The 25,116-nt window shown below is 40.1% G+C and overlaps 1 protein-coding gene across 3 annotated transcripts in view; it reads left to right on the top strand.

Annotated features, from left to right (window-relative positions):
* Window positions 1-9,738: 9,738 nt before the first annotated feature.
* exoc2 (exocyst complex component 2) overlaps window positions 9,739-25,116 on the top strand; it is a 222,625-nt gene continuing 207,247 nt past the window's right edge. Inside the window, exon 1 of one of the 3 annotated variants that reach the window (XM_052016796.1) lies at window positions 9,739-9,789. The gene's annotated coding sequence lies outside the window, so the exon portion shown is untranslated. Of the gene's footprint in view, window positions 9,790-10,899; window positions 11,007-12,022; window positions 12,044-25,116 lie in introns of those variants that run through there. The other 2 variants (XM_052016798.1, XM_052016799.1) reach the window with 2 other exon arrangements.

Here is a 25,116-nt window from a genome sequence, read left to right as displayed (position 1 = left end):
ATAAAACATTGTGACTAATATTTAAGACACAAAAAGACAGGAAGTTATTCCAAAAGAGTCCTATTCCAAATATTTGGGCATTTAAAAATATATATCCTTCAATTCCTGCATGTAATTTCTGTTTCTTTTAATGCAGTTGATTATAATAACAACTGTTTTTAATATAATGAAGTATACGGTTTCAATGTGCTTCATAATATCAATGTCAATTAAAATTTTATATGTGGGTGCATGAGATTTTATAGCAGATGACCAAAGGTTTGGCAAAACAAGCATGTCCTAAAGGATGAGAGGAAGGCAGAGAGACTTGGAGAACTCTAGAGCCGGTGGCCTTAACAGCAAAAGGCATAGTGGAGTACATGCATGTGTGATCAGATTTGGTGGAGGGAAGATATTTGGAGGGTTGCAGAGATGGAAGAGAACAAAAGGTTAGGGATGATGCAGCCATGAGTGATTTTTCAGTGAGGATGGGAATTTTAATGTTGAGGCACTGCTTAATGAAAATCCAACATCAGTCAGCAATCATCGGGATAAGAGGTGAACAAAATTTGACGTGACTTAGGATACAGACAACAAAACTTTGAATAAGGTTAACTTTACAAAAGGTGGAAGACAAACTGCCAGTCCACAAATAGATCAGGATATTCAAATTTAGAGAGTGCAAAGGCATGGAATACAATTTCAGCATTCTAGGCAGGGGTGGAGTCAAGCTCATATAGTTAGTCTCAATAGACTATGCAAGGACAATACTCTCAGCATCAAATACAACACCAAGGTTAAGAAGAGTCTGTTTCTGCCTTGGCAGTTGATAGAGAGAGGAATAGCAATAGTGGGTAGATGGCAGTCTTTGGTGATGTGGACCAAAGACATTCAGTTGAAAGAAATTTCTCCTTAGCCATACTAGGGAAGCAGTCAAACAATTTAAAGACAAAGGGTCAAGAAAGGTGGTGGTGGGGTGGAGCTGTGTAACTTCTGTGTACATATGTTCTTGGATAACATGCGGATGGTTAATCTGCTGGTATGAAATAAGAGGGCTGCAATTTGGATGACACAAGAGAGAAAGGTTAGACAAGCATTTTCAGTGGATTCCCAGGGAGTAACAGGATGGATAAGTTTTGAACCAGGTGAATGCATTCCCTCTCTGCTGGAAATGGAAGAGAAACATTGAAGGAAAAATGTGTGTGATCAATCACATACAACACCTATTGAAAATTCAAAAGCCTCTGTGATTGTAATATCTAAACATTGCGGCCTGAGCTAGATGAAATAATAGTTAAGTATGTCAAAGCTAACATGCTCTAACTAAATGAAGACATATGGTATAGGTTTGTGTCTATGTGAGTAGAACTCAAAAATAAGAAAGGTGCAATCACTCTGATGGGATTATACTACAGACCCCCCAATAGCCACTGGGACATTGAGGAACAGATATGCAGGCAGATTAGGGAAAGATGTAAAAAAACAACAGGATTGTTGTAGTGGGGGACTTCAACTTCCCTAATACAAACTAGGTCTTCTTTAGTTCAAGAGGTTTAGATGGGGGCAGAAATTGTTAGGCGCATCCAGGAAGGTTACTTAAATCAACATGTAGATAGTCCAACAAGAGGAGGGGCCATACTGGATCGGGTGTTGGGCAATGAGCTTGGCCAGGTGACTGACCTTTCGGTGGGAGAACAGGGAACAGTGATCACAATTCCTTAAGTTTTAAGACAGCCATAGATAAGGATAAGTATGAACCTTGTGGGAGAGTATTAAATTGGAGCAGGGCAAATTATGAGAGCATTAGGCAGGAACTAGGGAGAGTTAATTGAGAACAGCTGTTTTCTGGGCAAGTCCACATCTGACATGTGGAGGGGTTTAAAGACCAACTGCACAGGACAGGCATGTTCCAGTAAGAAGGAAGGACAAGGATGGCAAGGTCAGGGAACCTTGGATGTCAAGAGAGGTGGTGAATTTAGTTAAAGGAGAAAAAGGAAACACATGTAAAGCTTAGGAAGCTAAGATCAAACAGAGTATTTGAGGATTATAAAGAAGCCGGAAAGGAACTCAAGACTGAATTAGGAAAGCCAGGAAGGGCCATGAAAAGTCCTTGGCAATTATGGTCAAAGAGAACCCCAAGGCATTCTAAACATATATCAAGAGCAAGAGGATAACTAGGGAGCGGGTTGGACCTCTCAAGGATAAGGGAGGGAATATGTGCTTGGAAGCAGAGGATGTGGGTGAGGTCCTAAATTGAGCACTTTGCATCAATATTTACCAAGGAGAAGGACGTGGAGGATAGGGAGATCAGTGAGGAACATGCTAATTTGCTCGGGCACTTTGAGATAAAGAATGAGGCAGTATTGGGTCTCTTAAAGAACATTAAGGTGGATAAGTGCCCAGGACCTGATGGGATATACCCCAGGTTTTTGAGAGAGGCAAGAGATGAGATTGCTGGGGCCTAGACCAATATATTCATGTCCTCTCTAGTCACAGACAAGGTCCCAGAGGACTGGCAGGTAGCTAATGTTGTTCCATTATTCAAGAAGGAAAACAGGGATAATCCCGGAAACTATAGACCGGTGAGGCTCACGTCAGTGGTAGGGAAGTTACTGGAGAGAATTCTTTGGGAAAGGGTTTATGAGCATTTGGAAAACCATGGCCTAATTAGGGACAGTCAGCATGACTTTGTGTGAGGCAAGTCGTATCTTACTAATTTGATTGAGTTTTCTGAGGATTTGATGATGGTGATTGATGAAAGTAGAGCTGTGGATGTTGTCTACATCGATTTTAGTAAGGCGTTTGACAAGGTCCTTCGTGGCAGGCTAATCCAGAAAATTAAGATGCATGGGATCCATGGTGAATTGGCCGTTTGGATTCAGAACTGGCTTGCCCATAGGAGGCAGAGGATAGTGGTCGATGGGACCTTTTCTGGCTGGAGGTCTGTGACTAGCGGTGTTCTGCAGGGATCCCCATTGGGACCTCTGCTGTTTGTGATATATATATATATATAAAATGACCTGGATGAAAACACAGCTAGGTGGGTTAGTAAGTTTGCAGATGATACAAAGATTGGTAGTGTTGTGGATAGCATGGAAAACCGGCAAAAGATAGATCAGCAGCAGATATGGGCAGAGAAATGGCTGATGGAGTTTAACCCGGCCAAATGTGAAGTGTTGCACCTTGGAAGATCAAATGTAAAGGGACAGTACACTGATAATGGCAAGACCCTTAATAGTGTTGATGAGCAGAGGGATCTTGGGGTCCAAGTTCATAGCTCCCTGAAAGTGGCTACACAGGTTGATAGGGTGGTAAAGAAGGCATATAGCATGCTTGTCTTTATTAGTCAAGGCATTGAGTTCAAGAGTCAGGAAGTTATGCTGCAGCTTTATAAAACTCTAGTTAGGCCACATCTGGAGTACTGCATTCAGTTCTGGTCATCCCATTATAGGAAGGATGTCGAGGCTTTGGAGAGGGTGCAGAAGAGGTTTACCAGGATGCTGCTTGGATTGGAGGGCATGTGATATAAGGAGAGGTTGAACAAACTTGGGTTGTTCTCTCTGGAGCGGCGGAGGCTGAGTGGAGATCTGATAGACGTTTATAAGGTTATGAGAGGAATAGATAGAGTAGGCAGCCAGTATCTTTTTCCTAATGTCTAATATCAGAGGGTGTGCATTTAAGGTGAGGGGGGTAAGTTCAAAGGAGATGTGCAGGGCAAGTTTTTTTACGCAGAGAATGATAGGTGCCTGGAATGCGCTGCCCGGGGTGGTGGTGGAGGCAAATACAATAGGGACATTCAAAAGGCTCTTAGATAGGCACATGAATGTGCTCAAAATGGAAGGATATGGACATTGTGTAGGCAGAAGGGATTAGTTTAGTTGGGCATTTTATTACTAATTTAGTTAGTTCAGCACAACATTGTGGGCTGAAGGGTCTGTTCCTGTGCTGTACTGTTTTATGTTCTATCATATTTGACCAATAGAAGAATGGCATGCATTGAGGAGAATTTGCATGGAGGACATTATTTACTTCTAATAAATGTGAACTATGTTGCCTTTGTGAAATCTCTTCTACAAGATTGAGGGGTCCAAAAATGAAGAGATTGTTTAATATTAGTTTTAGCTGCAAGAACCATTGTATACAAAAATTATATTTTAAATCAATCAGTCATGGACCAATTGGGAACAATAGAAATGCCTTAGAAGGCTTTTTCTTCTGTGAAACTTCCTGCTGTAGTACTGAGCACATACGATGCAGAATTAACCGCATCTCATGACAAGTTATTCCAGTATACTTAGAAGACTGGCATTGACCTGACAGTGTGGAAAATTGACAAAAAGTAGTACAAATCCAATCTGGCTAATTATCAACAAGTTATCAGCAAAGTAATGGAAGATGTCAAGATTGCAAACAAGCTCTACTTACTCTCCAACTATGTATTCACGGATGTCCTGTTTGAGCTTTGCTAGAACCATTCAGGTCCAGACCTCGTCACAACTTTGGTACATGCAAGGACCAAAGAGCTGAATTCCAGGGATGAGGTGAGAGTGGTTGGCATGACATCATGGCAGTGTTTTACTGAGCATGACATCAAGCAGTTCTGGTATCAATGTGTAGCAAAGGGAAAAAAACTCTGATGATTGGAGCAGTACCTTCCTCAAAGGAGGATGGTAGTGATTGTTGGAGGTCAATCATACTGACTCCAGTATACCATTGCAGGAATTCCTTAGAATACTGTCCTAGGACCAACATTCTTCTGGCACTTCATTAATGACCTTGCTTCCATCAAGGGGTCTGAAGTGGCGATGTTCACGGATGACTGCGCAATGTTCAATTGCATTTGCAAATGAAGTAGCCTATGCCCCCTATTCAGAAAAACCAAGAGAAAATTCAAGCATGGGCTGATGTATAGCAAGTAACATTTGCACACAAAAGTGAAAGGCAATGACCATCTCTTGCAAGGGACCGCCTAACTACCTTCCCTTGATATTCAAAGGATTGCCATCTCAAAGATTGCCATGATCAATATTCTAAGGGTCTCCAGTTACAAAATCTCAGTGGGACCAGCTAATTAAATGTTGTGGCTCCAAGAACAGGTCTGAGGCTCGGTGTCCTGTGGCAAGTGACTCACCTCCTGACATCGCGGGGCCTTTCTACCATTTACAAGTTACAAATCAGGAATGTGATGGAATACCCTCCGCTTGCTAGAATGAATACTGATTTAAGAACATGAAAGAAGATTGATATCATTCAGAAAAAAGCAGCCTGCTTGATTCGTACCCCCATCCACCAACCTAAATATTCATTCCTTCCACTACTGGCGCACAAAGCCTGCAGTGTGTGGTCGGTACAAAATGCACTGTGGTTCCTCACCCTGATTACTTTGACAGCAATGCAGACTGGATAAATTCATTCCATTGCCATTATCTAAAATAAAACAATGAATTAACTGGTTGGAAAATACTTTATTTTATGTATTTGATGGTGCTGAATCATTTGGTAATATTCATTTGATTGTACAACTTAATCCTGAGTAGTTAGAGCCAATGGTATCACAAAGCATCTTCAATGCTTCAAACAGGCAAAATGGGCATTTGTAATGTAAGCAGGATAAATTCATTCCAATGCCCAAACCTACAACCACTGACACCAAAGGGCAACAAGCACTCAAGAACATCATCATCTGACACGTAACCTTGATTTCAAAGTATTTTGCCTTGTCTTTATTGCCTCTGTATCTAAATCCTGAAATTCCCTATCCAACAACATTGTGGGAGTAAGCTCAACAAAAGGACTGCAATAATTCACAAAGGTGACTCACCACCATCTGCTCAGGGGGGATAAAAGATGATCAATAAATGCTGGCCTTGATAGCGCTGCCCACATCCTGAAAAATCAATGAAAACAAAATGAGAGTTTAGTTCTGCTCGAGCTTAATTACCTAAAATGAAACCTCAATTTAGAAAGATAACAGGATCAATTTACTTACTTCCAGTTTAACAAAGAACCACGTATCAGATATTTGGGTAATAAACTGCAAGTCATGCAGAGTTTTTCATGATTTAATATATATCCATACTCAATGGTTGGCATGGGCAGGGTGGGCCAAAGGGCCTGTTTCTGTGCTGTATGACCCTATGCCTCTATGCCTAAGACAAGCTCTCCTGGCAAAGATCTGTGGTGAGAGTGCACATTTTTAATACCTACTGATATGTTTCTCACCACCAGAACTGACATTAAATGAAACTATTATTTGGCCACAACATAGTTAAGACAGCAGATTCTGAACCTATCCTGTAATAGTGAGAATATGAATTTGGCTGCCTATTCGCATCATCCCCCAACAGCAGACATCACAGATGCTACCTCTGTCTCTTTTATAAAATGTGAGGTTGCGACATTTTATGTAGTCTAAAACAAACCTATATCAGCCTAGAAACTTTTGAAAACTGCTGTTGTATGCTATTCTTGCTATCTGGGAAGTAATTAGATGGTCAAACTAAAAAGGTCTACAGCCTATGTCCTGTTGGTATTTGGTTTTCCATACCGGTTTACTGGAAAATGAAGAAAAAGACCTGTCACTGGGGATTAAGATGCTTCCCATTCTACTACAGCAAAGTCTTAAAATCAGCCTTCCAACTGGTCCATTCCAGTATGCCACAAAATTGTAACTGTTTAAACTTCCAAAAGTAATCCAGTGCACACTGTGGGATTCTTAGGTGTTATATCTGCCAATCCACATATTATCCCTTTGGACTTGGATAAATAGGGTGTGGACCCATGGGAAGGGAATCTGAAAGGAGTAATGTGCAATTCTATACGTGAAGATATCTGAGTAGTTTAGTTAAAGAAGGAAAAGAGATGTTTGTATTGCTGCTTATACCACAAGATGTTTCCAAGGGTTTTATAACTACTGTAGAATATCTTTATAAACATAGTTACCACAGTGATGTAGGAAACATATTAGCCAGTTTGCCCATAGTAATAACCAGAAAATATGACTTAACGAGTTGAGAGACTTCTAAACAGAGTTCTGATAAGTATAACGATGGGATTTTTTTTTCTGGATCAATGCAAACTTCTAATTTCTTATCTCAGCTATCTTGTAACTTTGTTTAGTTGTGGAAAGCGAATATTTATACTAATTGCTAACCTGGGTGAGACCACCTAAATGTATTTCACTTGCTGCCAAGATGCAGAAGAAACTTCTGTTTTATCAGTTTGGCTACATTTCAAAACAAGACCTAAACGAAAGAACGATATTCAGACCAACTGCACCACCCAGTCTCTTGTAGAATTGCTCATCTAAAACATGCTTGGATAAGAAATGGGAAGGATCAAATGTTCTGGAAATGAAATCTGTACTTTTATGTTTTGCCAAAATGCTGTTCTTTCCTCAAGAGAATCCATCGGCTTATATTTTTCTTAGGGTGACAAGAGGCCATGTCTTCTCATCCATCTTCCTCAGCAAGTGCGTTATTATTTGCAGAAAGAACAGTTACCCTATTACGCCAGATTTAGTATCCCCGAATAATGCATTCTATTCCTCATTCATACACTGTCCCTTGGCAACAACAGCCTGAGCTCAACTATATGCTAAGTTGACATTATCATGGCTTATTGCTCTTGTCTCAGCTTCTCAATGGATGAAATCTTTCTTCATGACTTGACTTCACTATTATAATACTCTTTCACCTTAAACCCTTCTTAAAATTTGAATTGCAAATGAGAAGAGGTTGTGGAATGAAGACTCACAAAGGCATGGATCACTACAACCCCACCCTATCCATTCCCTTCACAACAGCTGTAACTTAATGTCTTTCTTCTTCCAAAAGAAATGCAATATGATCAAATGCCAAAGGACAGTGACACACTACTTGATTTAATACACCCAACACCAGCTCAAATAGTTGGAGGCTGGAAATGAAGAAGAGCCTGTATACAGTGAGTAACTGAGCACAAGTGGTAGAAGAAAGGACAAGAGCAGTGTGAATCTTGGTGCAGAGTCCAGATGATGACCTTGAAGGTGGAGCTTACAGAAAAAGATTGATAGGTATATAGAAGAGGATAATGAGGAGACCTGCCAGAAAACTTATGTGAAATGTCAAGGAATATGGTCGCACCCGGCATCAACCTCACACAAGGATTTGTACACATCTTGGAGACTAGCCCTTTCAGCCAGCCAGCCTAGACAGATGTGGCTCAGGATGAGATCCAGCAGCCCAAAAGGAAATAATTTGTGGAGAGAGACAATATTTGTGGAGAGAGAAAGAGTTAACATTTCAGGCCGATGTCCTTTTATCAGAACTGGAAAAGTGAGAAAACGTGCATTTTTAGTTCAGAGTGGGGGAGGGATAGATAAACAAAGGAAATGTCTGTGATAAGGTGGAAACCAAGATTGTCCAGACCATACAAATTTTGTTGATGACATCTAAGAGAGGGTGATGAGTGCATGTTAATCATAGCTGAGGTCTAGAGGAGTGTAAATGGAGATAGATGAATAAGGGCAGTGAGCAGAAAAAAAATGATGGATCTGAAAGAGAATGCTGGAAATACTCAGCAGATCAAGGTAGCTGAGTTAATGTTAAAGGTGGATGACCTTACTTCGGAACTGCCAATTATGAAATAAATAGGAAAGCATGGTTATCTGAAAATGTTGAATTTAATAACAGAGTCTCAAGAGCTGCAATGTGCCTAGACAGAACACAAGCTGCTGTTCCTCAAGCTTTGTTGGAGCACTATAGGAGGATAAGACAGTGATTTGAAATGAGGTGGGGATTTAAAGTGACATGCATATGGAAACTCAGGATCACCCTTATAGACTGAATGGAGGTGTTTTGCACCTCCATTCCTTACCCAATCCGTGTTTGGTTTCTTCAATGTACTTGAACCAAATCACAAGCACCAAATGCAGTACACTAAAGTGGAAATGAATTATTTCTCCATTTTTAATGACGGTATGGGTCTCTGGATAGTGGGAAAGAGGTAAAAACGCAGGTGTCACAACTCCTGCAGTTTCTTGGGAAAGGATCACGAGAAGGGGAGTGGTTCATGCAGATGGCAGAGCAAAGCAGGGAGTTACAGAGGGAGAAATCACTTCAAATGGAAGTGGAGGATGAGTCTGGTGTTGAAATCACATTGAAGGTGGTGGAAATGTGTTGAACGTGGAAGTTGGTGGGGGGCGGGGGTAGTTTGGGATAAGGGACAACCTGTCTTGGTCTGCCTGGTCCGGCCGAGTCTTGTACTCCCCGCCTCGCTCAGCCCGACCCTGACTTACTCCGTCCACCCCTCTCTCCTGTGTTTGCTTCGGTTGGGAGGTTCTGCTGGAAAGGGAGAAGGTGTCATTTGTTGTAAATCTCGCTGAACACGGCTCATATCGCAGAATCCCAGAATGATATGCCATTGTACTGCAGGCCACCTGCGCTGCCCCTACAAGCTGGCACCTGTCCACAAGCCATCTGTAGTACTGGGGAGCAGGAGGACAGGAGAAGGTGTGAGGAAGGCAGGTACTGGGCGATAGCAGGCGTCAGGAACGCGGCCCATTTACCTCAGGCGCGGTTATTGCTCATTGCAAACGTTTCCCACGGTCTCGCCAGCGACGACTGGAAGCAGGGTCCCCACTGCCAGTGTGGGAGACCGACAGGGTGACCGGCGCTGTGACGATACGTGACGTCGCTTCATTCACCACCAACCGTCCACATCTGACCCGGGCCCGGGCCCCGCCCACCGCCGGCACGCGCCCGGAAGTCCCGCCCCCGACTCGGATGTTGTTTACCAGTCCGTGACGTTGCGCTCGTTGGAGGGGATGAGGTGAGTCCTGTTGGTGCGGAATGGGGGTTGTAAGTGGTGGGCACTGGGGTGCTGGGGGTGCATGCAGCCTGCTTATGGTGGCCTGCCAACGGGACAGCTCTGTGCCGTCCCCGCCCTGACACAGCACAGCCTACTCCTTCATCCCGCACTGTCCGGCCTCGGTCTGTCCAGCCCAGCCCAGCCCTGTCCTTCCCTCCCCGCTCAGTCCAACCCTGTCTTACTCCGTTCACCCCTCGCCCCTGTTCTTCCCTCTCCACATGTGCCCCAAGGTGAGGGCCACCGCTCTGCTCTAAGTCCCAGCACTCTGCTTTTGTTTCATGCTTGTCAGTTTCAACTGGATATTTCTCACTGCCCTGTATTGTTACAGTTCACACATAATTTCACTCGGTTGGAAGTTTTAACCAGTGCTGAAGTGATGAAGTTCAAAAATTGTTCAGTGCTTTAACATCTTGATCATTCGGGCCTTAGTCTTTGCTGTCCAGGCAGAATGCTACTGCTACCAGTAATGAGTAAAGCAGCCGCATTGAAATGAACTGGTCTTACGTTGTTCTCTTCCCCATAAGTATGTGTTTTAAAATGATTTATTACGTGACAAAATTAAGACACGTTGTTATTCCACTAATGCTGTTATAACATAGGATATAGGCATGCTAACTTATGAGATGTTGGTGTACTCACTTCAAAATGTATATTTCTAATTCTCTTATTGGTGATTGCAACGTGAAAGCTGTTTATGGGTTTACCAATTTTTTTAAGTTAACCATTCCAAAATTGTTAAATGTTATGAGCCTATTACAATAAAAACAATATTCCTTACTATAATCAATAATATTGAGTTATTTTCTGTATTTAAATTGGGATGTGATCACTGAGTTATCCTGATCATTCTATCCTGGAGAATTTGGGACAGAAACAATGAGAAAACTCTCTGTTCCATATCCTGTACTATGTCCGAACTTGTTCAACAACTTCTTAGGCAGTTTCTCCAGATTGAGTATGATTTGCTTCTACTCCACTTCTTAGGATTTTGAGATTGCTGAAGAGTCCAATGCAGACTATGCCAGAGGTGGAGCAGATGGTGCCTTGACGGAATGTGTGCATGGTTTGGGATATCGTGCACTCTTTTTCTGGTTTGCAAATGGTCTTCGTGTACTTCATTTGGAGTAACAAAGTGTTCAGTGCCTTCCTGGATCCTTCAATGGATGAAATAAGTCAGTGTAGGTGTTGCATTCTTTCAAGAAGATTTTGATAACATTTTCTGTGGCCTCCTAGAAAATTTTCTGTAGAGCTTGGAGTTGAATGGCTGCTTCACTTATTTGGCATCAGGTGTACTGAAAATGTAGCCTGCCATCTAGAGCTGGTCAGGGCCTTGAGAATTGAGGATTTTCACTATTTTGGGGGATTAGGGCATCTCTGGCAAGGTCATTATTTATTGCCTATCTCTGCAATCTTTTTGGTAAAGGTATTGCCACAGTACTAATTGGTAAGGATTTCCAGGATTTAGACCCAGTGACAATGAAGAAATGATGGTGTATTTCCAAGTCAGGATGATGCAAACTGACAGGTGATGCTGTTTCCATGAATTTATTGTCCTGGTGGAGTTCATGTGTATGGCAAATGCAGGTGGACCTAGACAAGATGAATACCTGCAGTGCATTTTGTATGTGGTGCACTGTGTTCCAGTGATGCATGGGGGTACCAACAAAGTGGGCTGCTTTGTTCTGGATTGTGCTGATCCTATTGTATAGTTGGAGCTCAACTCATCCAGGCACATTGACAGTTTTGTTTGAAGATGAGGGGAAAGCTTTGGAGTGTCAGGAAATGAGTCATTTCCCAAAGGATGCCCGGTTTCTGATATGCTCTTGCAATCAAAGTATTTATGAGGCTGATCCAGTTGTGTTTATGCTCAGAAGTGACGGCACCCCCCCACTCCAACCCTCCAACCACCACTACCTCCACTTCAGTTTGGTCTGTTAAGGGAAGATGGTTAACTTTTCTTATTGGAATTGATCATTGCCTGGCTCTTCTGTGGCATGAATATTACTTGTCATTTATTTGACCATGCCTCAGTGACATCCAAATCTTGCTGCATGCAGGCATGGAAGTTTATTTGCTGAGTGCAGAATTGGGAATGGCATTGAAGATTGTGCTCTTAATATCCCCACTTCTGACTTGTATGATGGAAGCAACTTCAGAAGAATAAAGCAGTGAAGATGTTTGGACTCCTGACGCTGCCTCAGAGAGCTGTAATGAGGTACAGGGTTGCATGGTACTTGATAGCATTTTCAATGACACCTTTGATCTCTTTGCTAATGTTTGAGAATAAACTGATTTGATCTGTCCTGCTTTTTGTGAATAGGATATGCCTGGACAATTCTCCACAATGTTGGGTAAATGCCAATACTGCAGCTGTACTGGAATAACTTGGCTAGAAGTGCAGCTAGATCTAGAGTGCAGGTCTTCAGTGCCACAGCTGGGATGTTGCCTGGTTTCCTAACTTTTACTGTGTCTAGTGCTCTCAGCCTATTCTGGACTCAATTGAATTGAGTGACAGTTTGCTCCAGTGAGGATGAAGATCTCAGGAGGAAGCTGAGATGGATTATTCTGTTGGTACTACTGGCTGAACATGGTTGTGAATGCTTCATTCTTGTCTTTGGCACATTAATGTGCTGGGGTCTGTGATCAGGGTGGGAATGCTTTTGGAGTCTCCAGCTGCTGGCTGTTTAATTTTCCACTGTCATTCATAACTGGATGTAGTAGGACTACAAAGCTTCAGTTTGTTCCATTTGTTGTGGGATTGCTTAGCTTTGTCTGTTGAATGCTGTTTTTACCATGTGGCAAGATAATCCTGTGTTGCAGATTCACTGGGTTGGCATCTGATTTTTATGTATGCTTGGTTCTATGTAGTTAGAGGTTGTGGTGACATACATTGATGCCACTGATGGTCCAAAGCAACTCGGGCATGCCCAGCTTTGAGATGCTATATTTGTTCTGAGTATCTCCAATTTAGCATGATTGTAATGCCACATAACAGCTTAGAAAGTATCCATGGTAAGAAGATAGGATATCATCTCCACAAAGGATTTGCAATGGTCATTTGTACCTTTGGATTCGTGAAGAGATTGCATCTTCCACAAGTATATAGGTGAAGATGAAGTGAAGTACATTTATTCTTTTTGTTGGTTCACTCCTTACCTGCTACAGATCTAGTTTGGCAACTGTCTTTAAGCACATGGTCAGCTTGGGCAGTGATGGTGTTACTAAACCACTTCTGCTGTTGGTCATTGAAGTCTTCTGGTAGATTCTATGCCCTTGCTACTGTCAAATAATTTTCCAAATATTACTCAACATGGAGGAGCACAGATTCATTAGCTGAGGGAGGATAGAAGCTTGTAATCAGAAGAGTCATAGAGTTGTAGAGACATACAGTGTGGAAATAGGCCTTTCAGCTCAGCGAGTCCGCACTGACAATCAACCACTCATGTACGCTAATCCTATGTAATTTTCCCAATTTAGACACCAGTCCCTAGATCTTTGTAAGGAGCGTCTTGCAAAATCAATCAGGCTTTTCCATGTCCCTCTGGTTTGATATCATAATGGTCTGTATGGTTTTGCTGTTGAAATGTGGCCGTAATGGTATAACTGGATGGCTTGCTAGGCTATTTCAGGAACCATATGAGTCAGCCACATTTGAGATACTGGGTGCTCCTTCACCTATTGTGAATGGTCTTCATTGTCTAATTAGTATCTTGCAGAGACAGCATTCGTGATACATCTCTTGTGTTACGAATTGGGTTACTATTGGTGAATGTCCCTTTAAGATAGAGCATAGTGGTGTGTGTGTTGGCGTGGTTACGACAACAGAAGATAAAGGACGTAATGACGTTTTTGAAGCAGTCAGTCGGAGTCAGTCAGAGGAGAGAGAGAGAGAGACACCAGCCTGCTAGTTTTTCTATCGATGGATGATAAACAATAACTGTGCCTGTCACTACAATCCACGTATGGATTTTTGGAGTAATCCTGTGGAGTCCACTTTGTCGTTAACCTGCAGAGGGAAACAGGTATTTGTGTGGACGGCCACATCTCGGATGCTTTTTGGGGTGGCAGATACTTCGGAACAAAGCAGTGGAGTTCACTTTGCTGTTGACCTGTAGAGGGAAACAGGTATTTGTGCCGACGGCCATGATTCGAGAGCCTTTCGGGGTGAGGCAGAAGCGATGGAGTGGTCACTGCTGAGTAAGCACTGAGGTGTCATTTGGGTTCCATCGTGGAACATTTGGATTTCGTAATTACTCTCTATTTTCTCTCTACATCTACGTTTTGTCTTCAGTCAACGGTGGTTGTTGAAGAAGCCTTTGCTCATATTTCACCTTATGGCTTGCTGAACTGAACTTTAAGAACTATTCCTGGAAGTTGGAGTTTGGGAATTTGCCACACACGCACTATGAGTTTAGTTTTTGAGGTTAATGTTTAAGATTTAACATTTTTACTTCTAACATTCTAACATTTTTACTTTTATTTTTCTTATTATCATAAGTAGTTATTAATAAAGTAGTTTTAAACATTTATACATGATTCAGAGTGTTTCTTTTGTTGCTGGTTCGTAACATTAGTGTTTTGTGGTGTCTATTGTATATTCTCCATGACTCTGCAGCCAACTGGAGGACACGGATAACTCCTTTTTGGTAGACTGAATTTGGTGTCAAGTTTGAAGTCTTGGTCTTTGAACATGACCAAAGCTGTGCTAGAGCCAGCAGTGAAATATGTCTTCAATGAATGCTTTCACTGAGAGGTGGCTCTAGAGATTTGAAAGAATTTCCCAGGGTCTCATGATGTGTTTTGATTGTCAGGGAGCAGTATTGAGTGGTGGTGGGTAGGTTGGTAGAATACCTTTTCTTTCAGTATGTTTAATGTATAGTCCACCCTCGTGCACACTGAAGTGAAAGTCAGTGAAGACTTGGAGCTCAATCCCCATTTGCACATGTGCAAGTTTCTTTTCCATACTGTTTTTAGATGACCAAAATTGGGGTGAGCTTGGTTCTTGGGTAAAGATGAAAAAGTTTGAACAAAATTGATCCCTGGTCACTGGAGCTGTGAGCCCTTTTGGCCTACTATTCCCAGAACCAAGTTTTTAATGTGGATTTCCTTGGTAGACCATAATCCCTTAAAGTATAACAATCTTTCAATCTCAGTTATTTCAGTATTTTTGCATGCTTTTCTGATTTCATACTGATACATCCTTCTCCCACCAATGATGCAGGGTCTTGACCCAAAACATCAACTATCCCTTTGCCTCCACAGATGCTGCCTGATCTGCTGAGTTCCTCCAGCAGCTTGTGTTTTTGCTCCCCCAGCAACCCCTCTGATTGACAATTAGAACATCTGTCGAGAAATTGTGCGAAAATTATGGGTTTATTGCTGATCCATGTCTCTCGTCAGCAGATTCCACTGGCTGATCATTCAATTAAAGGCCTTCTTTCAACTGGGTTAATTGTCATTTTTGCCATATGCTTCCCTCCCAATTTTAGCCCTTTCTAAAGACCCTACATCCTGAAATGTTCAACTAATATGCAGAGATTGTAGCCAAGTCTTTGTAAAAGTAATGAGTCATATGTCTCGAAGCTGAGTCAACTAGGTTATATTTTGTTGGGAAGATGTAGAATTAGGATGGTGGCTATTACAGATCATTCACCTTGTATCCAAAATACTTGCTTTTTCATAATGGTGTATCAGAATTAAGTGTTCTGAGTGTGTTATCCAAAAAAAGGCAATTTGTATGTAAATCTGCCTTTCACAATTTCCTTAGAATACTAGCTACAATTTTGCCATTATTGTCATTTCAGGAGAGTGTTAGTATATAAATTTTACCTGCAACTTGTGAACAATAAATGAATATTTTAGTATATAGCTTTAAGGCCTTTAAGCATGGACTCAATCTTAGCAATTTAATTTTTATTTCCTACCCTAGTCAGCACCCTTTGCACCCGCCACATTCTTTCTCTGCATGCCTTCAACAGTGAAGTTAGCAGTGGACATAGTAATCTGGGCAATATTGGCTCCAACTTGGTATTGACTGACAGGTTTTAAATTTCTGATTCTGTGTGTCTTTCCCCATGGAAGGTAGGCAAAGGCTGGGTGTTTGGGAAGGCATTCAATTTGATGCTATAAACGGGGTTACCAGGATTACCTTATTCTATTTAGAAAAATGTCTTGTACAGTATATGTAAGGATGAACATTATTTTCAAATTCAGGTTAAGGAAATGCCCGCTGTTTCTATTCATGTTTTACGATTGCTGTGAGAGTTCTTTGTTGACCTTTTGGTTTCCAGGTTTGTGACCTATACTTATAATTTTAAAAACATTCTTAATAATAATTAGGAACATCTGGTGTATTTAGCTGCATGATTAGCACAGATGTTAGCTTTTAGTCTGAAGTGGAACTGTACTGAACTTGTCATGTTGGTCTAACAATATATTCAAGTTATTTATATTTAGAATGATCAAATTTTTTGCTGTTCTTTAAACTTAAAAAAAAATTGTCAAGTGTATTCATGCTTTACTTATGGTTGCTTGAGCTTTTCAGAGGCAAAAGAAGTCTTCACATTAAATACTTTGCAGGTGTTACTTGTACTCACTGTGTGGTCTGAAGGAATACAATTAAGTAAAAGCTATTCTTTTCGTTGTAGCATTAGAGCTTGGTCTATTTTTCACACCTTTACCTTCTCCACAATTGTTTTAATTCCATATTAAAATTGAACTTTTCAGTTTTTTTATATTCTGCCTTTTCATTATGGAGGATATTGGTTATTCAGAAATATGACTTTATGGTTAGACCCCAAGCTGATCAAAATTATTTGTTTCAGAATGGGCTGTTTCCTTAGAAATCTTGGCATAAAAGTAATTTCATGTAATGGGAGTCTGTAATCTGTTGAGGACTGAGTCTGAAGTTTCCTTATTCTGAAACACATTTTTCAGGTTTCTCCAAAGTTTTATAATTCATAAGCAATGAAGCTTCCTCAAGTATTGTGACTAGTTATTAACTTGAGTTTTTGAACAGCTGAAAATGTTTAACTTGAATTTTAAGTGCATTGGGAAGTTGGAGAAAGCCTGTGTTTAGATAGAAAATCATTTTTTTTAACGATCTGTTTATTATAACATCCTGTGTTTGATAGGTTGTGTTAAAATTAAATGAAAACTTTATGAATAGGTCTTGAAGATATAAAATATGAATCTTGATAACCATACCCTTAAGTTGTTTAGTTAAAGTTGGAATAAGTGTCATATGTTGATACATTGTGCAAGGTGGGTAGGTTGTGGGAAGGAAGCCTTTCTCAATCATCTTCATGTAATTTACAGCTACATTTCCTGGAATTTGGAACAGTAAGCATGATTGGATCAAATTTTTAAGGATATTAATTACATTTGATTGGGTTGACACAGGTAAACTGTTATTGCATGTTGAGGAGTCTGGAGCCAGGGAGGTTATTCTACAGGTTAGTTCCAGGCCTTCCACTTCTAACACAAAGGTGTTGGAAGTTTTGAACTCTTTTCAACAAACTGTGATTGATGCTCAACCATTTGACAAAATAGAGTTACTGAACTGGGTAATATGCACATTCAGGATTAGGTAAAAATCTTTCATGATTTTATTGTATGGTAGAATAGGCTCATGGGGTTAAATAGTCTCTTATTTTTGTATTCTGTTAATTCTGTATATGCAGTGGAAGGAATTATCAATCCCAAAACAAGCAGATTAGATCAAAATTCTGCAGCCCCTATACCTCCAGTCTTGAATGGAGTGGAGAACTAACTAACTAACTAACATGAAAGGTTGGGGTGGTAGGGGTGCAGGGCAGACGCTTCTGTTGTCATACCTGTTCTCAATGATGGCTAACGTGAGTGGTTAAAAACAATTATGCAGCATTTACAAGCTCCTGCAGTTAAAAAGACCTTGTGAATGATCTTTCTGGACCTCCACCTGAGGCCTTCGCCAGCAAAGTTTTAAACAAAGACAAAAATGGTGAGTTCCAGTAATGAGCTGAGACTGACTGCTTTAACATGAAGGCAAAATTTGACCAAACACAGCATCCAAGATTCCCTGGGAAAACAACAATGTGATTCAAGAGGAAATTTCCTAGTGTTTGGAGTCTTATCTGGCTTAATGGATTATGATTCTTGGATGCCAATTGTTTCAACACCAGAATGTTGCTGAAAGACTTCCTCAGAGCTGTATCAGATTGCATTATCAGTGACCTTCCCTCCATCATAAAGTCTTAATTGAAGTGATTATACATCAAATATTCAGCCCATAAATAAGCCATTTGGACCATTCAGGCCATATTGACATTTATTCTCCACTTGAGTTTTCGTTCTGTCTGTTGGTACCTACTCTTTCATTAAAAGCATGGATGTTATTTTTCTCAACTACAATTTATGTTATTGAGTTGCACATTTTCACCAGAAGATGTGTCTTCTGAATTTGATTTCTTGGTGATTACACTGAGATTTCTCAGTACTGCTAAGCATCCAGTCTTTCTATTTCTCACAAGTGGATACACTCTTTGTATCTACTTTATTAAAATATTTAATGATATTAAATACCTTTTAGTGGATAGCCTTTGACCTTCTCTTTACAAGAGAGGTGATTGTTTCAAGTGAAAATAGGAAACACTGGAAATAATCAGCAGCTCAGGCAAGGTCTGCGGAGAAATAAACAGTCATTGTTTAAGTCTGCTCATCTTATCTGATTAGAGTACCTTTGCAATTCTGGTGCATTTTTGTAAACATATTTCATGTTGGTGATTGCACAGTGTTTTCAGGAATTAAATAGGGAAAAGAATAAAGAAACATTCATACCTGCATAGACCAAAAGGTAGATAATATCCTCATTTGGACTAATAAGTGTCAAATAAATTGCCAAGCAATGAGCATCTTCAGCAATCATGAAAATCCTCATTATCTATGTCTGGAGCGTCACCATTGACTTAAAAATTCCCTAAGACCATTGTATACATGTATAGCAGATCAAAGCATTCTTTAGCAAGTAGAGGCCAAGCACGGTAGTATAGCGGTTAGCGCAACGCTATTACAGTGCAAGCGACCCGGGTTCAATTCCTGCCGCTGTCTGTAAGGAGTTTGTATGTTCTCCCCGTGTCTGTGTGGGTTTCCTCCGGGTGCTTCAGTTTCCTCCCACATTCCAAAGACGTATGGGTTAGGAAGTTGTGGGCATGCTATGTTGGCGCCGGAAGTGTGGCAACACTTGCGGGCTGCCCCCAGAACACTCTACGCAAAAATGCATTTCACTGTGTGTTTCGATGTACGTGTGACTAATAAAGTTATTGTATCTTCCCTAAGACTCTGCATTATGCAACAAAAGTACATTGGAATGGATTGGGTTGCAACTCCAAGGACACTCAAGCTTAACATGGTACATAATAATGATTTAGTTTGACCAGCAGCTGACCTATTAACCTCAACATCCATACCAACCCCTCTTGCGACTAGTGGTGTACTTTGAATATAATTTTAATATTTACAGGAGCCACAGTAACAAGCTATCAAGGTTCCTTCGTCACTGTGTTGCAGATCTTCTGAATGGAATACTATATTAACTCTTGTATTTTTTTCCCCAGCAAAATTACCTGGAACCTCAGTATGCAGGGTACTTCTTTCATTTTACAAAATGTACTGTTGCATTATATCATGGACTTCTCAGTTCAGGACAGGAGATTTTTAGTAATCAACTAACCAAGAAGAAACTACCTTCTTGTGAAAAAATAAAATTACTCATTAAGAATACTTAAATTCTTTGTTCACAATTATTCATGTGTTTATGTTTAATTTCTATTTTATTAACTCTGTTCACCCAGAGTAGAAGTAGACATCTTATTTTCCAGGTAACCTGCTTGTCCTCTATCCCTTTTTCTCTCCTTCTGATCCACGCAGGTCCCCCATACACAACCTTCTTTCCACTGTTCTTGCTGAACAACTCCCCCTCCCCCCCCCCCCCCCCCCACACAAACAAAAACCAGAAAGCACCTTCTAAGTTATGACCTCCATCAATGAGAAGGAGAAGGTTCGTAGTAGAGATGCATGAAGCATCTCTTCCAAGTTGCTCTCCTAGACACAACATCCTGATTTGTACTGGCACAGTATCTTTATCTTAATTAAGTATTCCAAAAATGGGGCCCATTGTTTACCAATCCTGCCATAAATCACATTCCCCATCCACTGATCCGACCTTTTTCTTTGGTGAATGTGAATCAGACTTTTTGCTTGACTTTCTTTGGGACATTGAGGATATGAAAGGTGCTATATGGTACCATCTTCTGCCTCATCAGATAACATGCCTTTAATGGAAGCTATTGTGTTTTCAGAAATGAGTGAGGGTCCTGAGAATGATGCTCATTCCTTCATATTGGGAAACTATTCCCTGTGTTCAGTTAACTTTGATTTAGAAAACTTCAGCTAAAAGTGGAAGGCTTACAAATGTGATGGTTGTTAAATTGCCTGGCAATGGCCATTTAGATGTGTTTTTCTTACTTTGTTTGCTCCCTGTTTCAAATCTTGCTTCTGGGATTAGCGAGTGGACTCGTTCCTGATGTTTTTGCTTTGTAGCTTGAAATTGTATGAGTTTGTTATTCTCAGTTTCTATTTTTTCCTTCCTTGTGTGGAAGTACATTGTGTATCCTTGGTATTTATTTGCAAAAGGGTGTTTGAAATTGGGTGCTCACTGTGTGGGAGATGAATACGATAAACCCGACCTGCAGTTTAGTGCTTTAGCCAAAGTGTTGATTTAAAATTAGGTTTTTGTTACAAAGAGATTGTATGCTTTTATATTATGGCTTACATTATGTGTTGTAATGGGAGATGCATGTACTGGGGATCTTCCACAATTCTTGTTTATTTAGTCAATAGTGCATTTATGTATTAGGAATTTTCTGGCAAGTAGAAAAAAAGACGATGGGTGAGGGTAGTTTTTTTCTGCGTTGAGTGTGAGTTTATTGGTGACATCATTAAGACTTTTGGCTGTAGAAAAAATATTAGGGGTCGGCTTTTGTATAAAGTTGATTTAAAAAGATTAAAATTGCCTTTAAAGGCTATGTATTTCATTTTTAGTTTTACATATGATGTTAAAAAGAATTATTTCTGGAGCAGATTAACAAAATGTGTATGAGAATGTACTCACTGAATTTCTTCAGAAAGAGAATGTACAAGAACTTGAATAGAAAGGGCATTTTTAAGTATGGAATAAATTTGAGATTTACAAAGGATTAGAAAGGCAGCAGAATTAATGGATATAGTAGCCTGAGACCTTTTTTGCCACAGGGTGATAAAGAGGAAAATTCCTTTTTTTTTCTCTATTGATAGCTTGCTTTATTGGATTGCAGGTTGTGTGATAGGTGCATATTGGACATAGCTGCACTGTGTGTGCATGAGATTGTCTTGAAGGTTTGGAGGTCTTTCCTTGCCCTCTTCAGATGTTGAAACCTACAAGGTGAAATTATGATCATTTTCAAAAAAATTAAGACAAGAATTAAACCTGTCTCCACAAGTGCAGTGCCACCCAAGAGCTCACTTTTGTGCATAATATAAAACTGGACTTCTGCAGTGATCTTGGAGTAGTAATAACATAAATTTTGAATGTTGCCAGTTCAAAAACCATTAGCATTAAAGCACGTTCTACAGAATATCACTAGGTCAGTGGAACCATCTATTGATTTCATTCCAGGAAAGATCTAGGGACACCGTCATGAAGTTGTGTGACATGGCATCAGAGTGAATCTTGATGCACGCTTGAAGCTTAATAAGCAATGTTAAGTATTTATCTAGATGCTGTTTAATGAAGATTGGGAGAAGAATAATGATGAAGGTAACTCCTGTGATCAAGATGCTGCAGCAGCATTAGACAGCAGTGGTAATGCTTACATTATAGAACGAGACAGAGTTCAGGGAAACTAAAAAATCACAGTTATCAATGTGCATTTTCCGGCTTGTTTTATTGAGTCACAATTGAGGAGTAAGGTGCTTACTTTTGTTGGAACCAGAAGTTCTTTTCATCGTTATTGTGTTTTACAGACAGCTTATTGTTTTAATCAAATTCGCTGTGATATTTCAGTCAATCAGTAAATGTTTTTGGTGAATGAGTTGGGGGAGACGTCTCAGAAATACCTTCTGAGGAGCCACTTAGTGGGCAGAGTCTGCAATTACATGGTAACATTTGACACCAGGACAGCAGATATCGATAGAAGTGTGCCCCAAAAATCATAACGACAGGATATAATATTCAGGCCATGCATAACCACAGTTAATTTTTACATTTATGTTATCTGGGATTGATATGTCTTATGAATCATGATTGGAATTTGCAATGAGAATAATGGTAATTCTTTTGATATTCATTGCTATAATGGAGAATACAAATGCACACTTAAAAATGGACATCCAGTACTTCTTGTTACTGATTGCTTGTTTCTTCATAGGTGGTGGTAGTTTGCATTACAGTTAAGGTGAAATCAAAGAATAAGTCAGAAAACCATGAGCTTCATTTTCAGCTGCGTGATACCCTATCAAATAAGTGTTGTTTCATAAAGTTATGAAGAGTATTTTGAAGTTGCATGCTGTTTTGGTATACTTGTAGCCGATTTTTCTTTTTGATAAAATACCTAAAAAGCAGCAAAACATTTTATCTCTGGAATGTGGGAATAGGTGTGGGCTGTGGTGGGGCTGTCATCATTGATCATTTTGTCCTTCTGGATATCCCTGTTCATCAGCCAGTCACTGATTGCAGCAATAGTTAATGAGTGTTAATATTGAGTTATTGAGTGTTAACTAAAAGAGGCCGCACAGTTGCTTCATGTCTCTGATTATAAATAAAAATGGAGTGAGAAAATTTCAGTTAGAGTGTTTTGTCTTTCTTCTATCTAACACCATTAAACTTGTACATTTTTATGAAAGCAGTGATTTAAGACTTTGTGGATGCATTTGTAGTCAAAAGAACTGCAAAGCATTGTTACAGATTTCCTTCCGAAAATTCAACATTGTGGTGTTATATTGGCCTTAGTTTGAACCATGGCATATTCTGAACTATATTCATAGCTAATGCTTTGAAGTCTGAATTTGGCTGCTCTGGTTAACTGGGAGTGTCATTAATAATTGCATCAGCCACAAGTAATCATTTGGAGAGCATCAGTAGAATTAATGATTTCACGTAGAAATTTCTTGTATTTAGAGTATGAAAAAAAGAGACTATTACATTGACTACATCTATAGTCAGTGTAATAGTTACATTGTATTTTATATTAAAAGTACAAAGACTATTCATTATGCCAGCTAGACTTATTTAAAATTTGCTGTGAATTTTGTTGCAGTATTGTCAACTTGCCCTCCAAGAGTGAGAATGATATCATTACATCTTAAAGAGAGGTTTCACAAAAAAAATGTATTTGTACTAAATATTACTTCTATTTATACTTTTTCAAATTGCACAATGCCTGCAAATGTGCTTTAAAAAAAGGTTATTTGGCAGTGATTATAAGTTGACTGCAAAATCCAGGAGGAGCTGTTATGAGTACCTGAAATAATGGAATTTTAGAAATATTTAGCAGGTCAGGCAACATCTGTGGAGACAGAGTTAACATTTTGGTGACCTCTCACTAGAATTCAGTTCATGCGTTCTGATGAAAGGTCGTGGATGTAAAATGTTAACTGCTTTCCTCTGCAAATTAGTAGTCTGGCCGTACAGGTGAACCCCAGATTACAGCAGTCGGGTTACGGAAGTTTGCCCTTGCAGAATTCACAAATCACTACCCGTACAATTTGAGAAATGGAATAAAATTTGCCCTCGTGGAATTTATGTGGAAAATAAAAGTAAATAAATCAACACCAAATTTATTTTTTTCAACTCGCATTTCTCAATGCATGCACAGATGATGTGGTTTTGCATTACGGAAGATCACTATATGGCCCACTTTCTGGGAATGCAACACCTCTGTGATGTGGGGGATGTCTGTATTCCCAATATTCTCTGTTTTTATTTCAGAATTCCAGCATTTGCATTTGTTTTGCTTTTTGTACCTTGAATAGCTGGGGTACTGCAAACTTTCACATTTCTACTTGATGTTCTGATGATGTCAGAAATGTTATTGAGTTTCATTCCTTTTCAGCCATTTAAAAATTGTAGTTGATCTTGTGCTTAATTATAGATATACTTGGAAGTGTGAGGGATTTGCTCTACTTTTCTTTCATCAAGGGGGTAATGCTTAATTCTGTGCCCCCCTTCTGTACAAGTTAACAAGGACTAGGCATATTGATATTTTGCAAATGACACTAAACATAGTGGTATAGTGGACAATAAAGGAGGTTATCTAAAATTACGAAGGGATCTTGATCAATTGGGCCACTGGACCAAGGAATGGCAGCTGGAGTTTAATTCACATAAATGTGAGGTGTTGCATTTTGGTAAGGCAAACCAGGGCAGGACTTGCACAGTAAATGGTAGAGCCCTGGGAAGTATTGTAGAGGAGGGAGACCTAGGGGTGCAGTAACAAAGTTCCTTGAAAGTGGCGAAACAGGTAGGCAGGGTGTTGAAGAAGGTATTTGGCATGCTTGCCTTCATCAGTCAAAATATTAAGTACAGGATTTGGGAAGTCATGTTACAGCTGTTCAAGATGTTGGTAAGGCCACATTTGGAGAACTGCGTACGGTTCTGGTCATCCTGCTATAAGAGGGATGTCATTAAACTAGAGAGGGTGCCAAAAGGATATACAAGGATGTTACTGATACTGAAGGGTTTGAGTTATAAGGAGAGGCTGGATAGACCAAGACTTCTTTTCCTGGAGGACAGGAGGCTAAGGAGTGACCTTACAGAGGTTTATAAAATAATGAAGGGCGTAGATAAGGTGAATAGCCAGTCTTTTCCCCAGTGTCGGGGTGTCCAAATCTAAAGGGCATATATTTAAAGTAAGAGGGAAAGGATTTAGAAAGAACGTGAGGAGCAACTTTTTCACACAGATGGTGGTGAGTATATTGGATGAGCTGCCAAGTGAAGTGTAAGAGGTGGGTACAATTATGACATTTAAAAGAGATTTTGACAGTAACATTGTTTGGGAAGGTTTAGAGGAATAGGGGCCAAATGTAGACAAATGGGCCTAGCTCTGTCAGGCAACTTAGTCAGTGCAGATAAGGGGCTGAAGGGCTAGTTTCTACAGTGTATAGCTCTATTTCACAGTATTTGTTTTCCTTTTGTCTTTTCTCACTGGATGTGAGATTTTATTTCTTAACAGAAGAACTGGGCTTGTACTGTGTTGCTTTGCATCTTTCCCTCGG

This window comes from Pristis pectinata, chromosome 5 (genome assembly GCF_009764475.1).
Source record: "Pristis pectinata isolate sPriPec2 chromosome 5, sPriPec2.1.pri, whole genome shotgun sequence".
NCBI classification, from domain to species: Eukaryota; Metazoa; Chordata; class Chondrichthyes; order Rhinopristiformes; family Pristidae; genus Pristis; species Pristis pectinata.
This window is presented reverse-complemented; position numbering and strand designations above follow the sequence as displayed.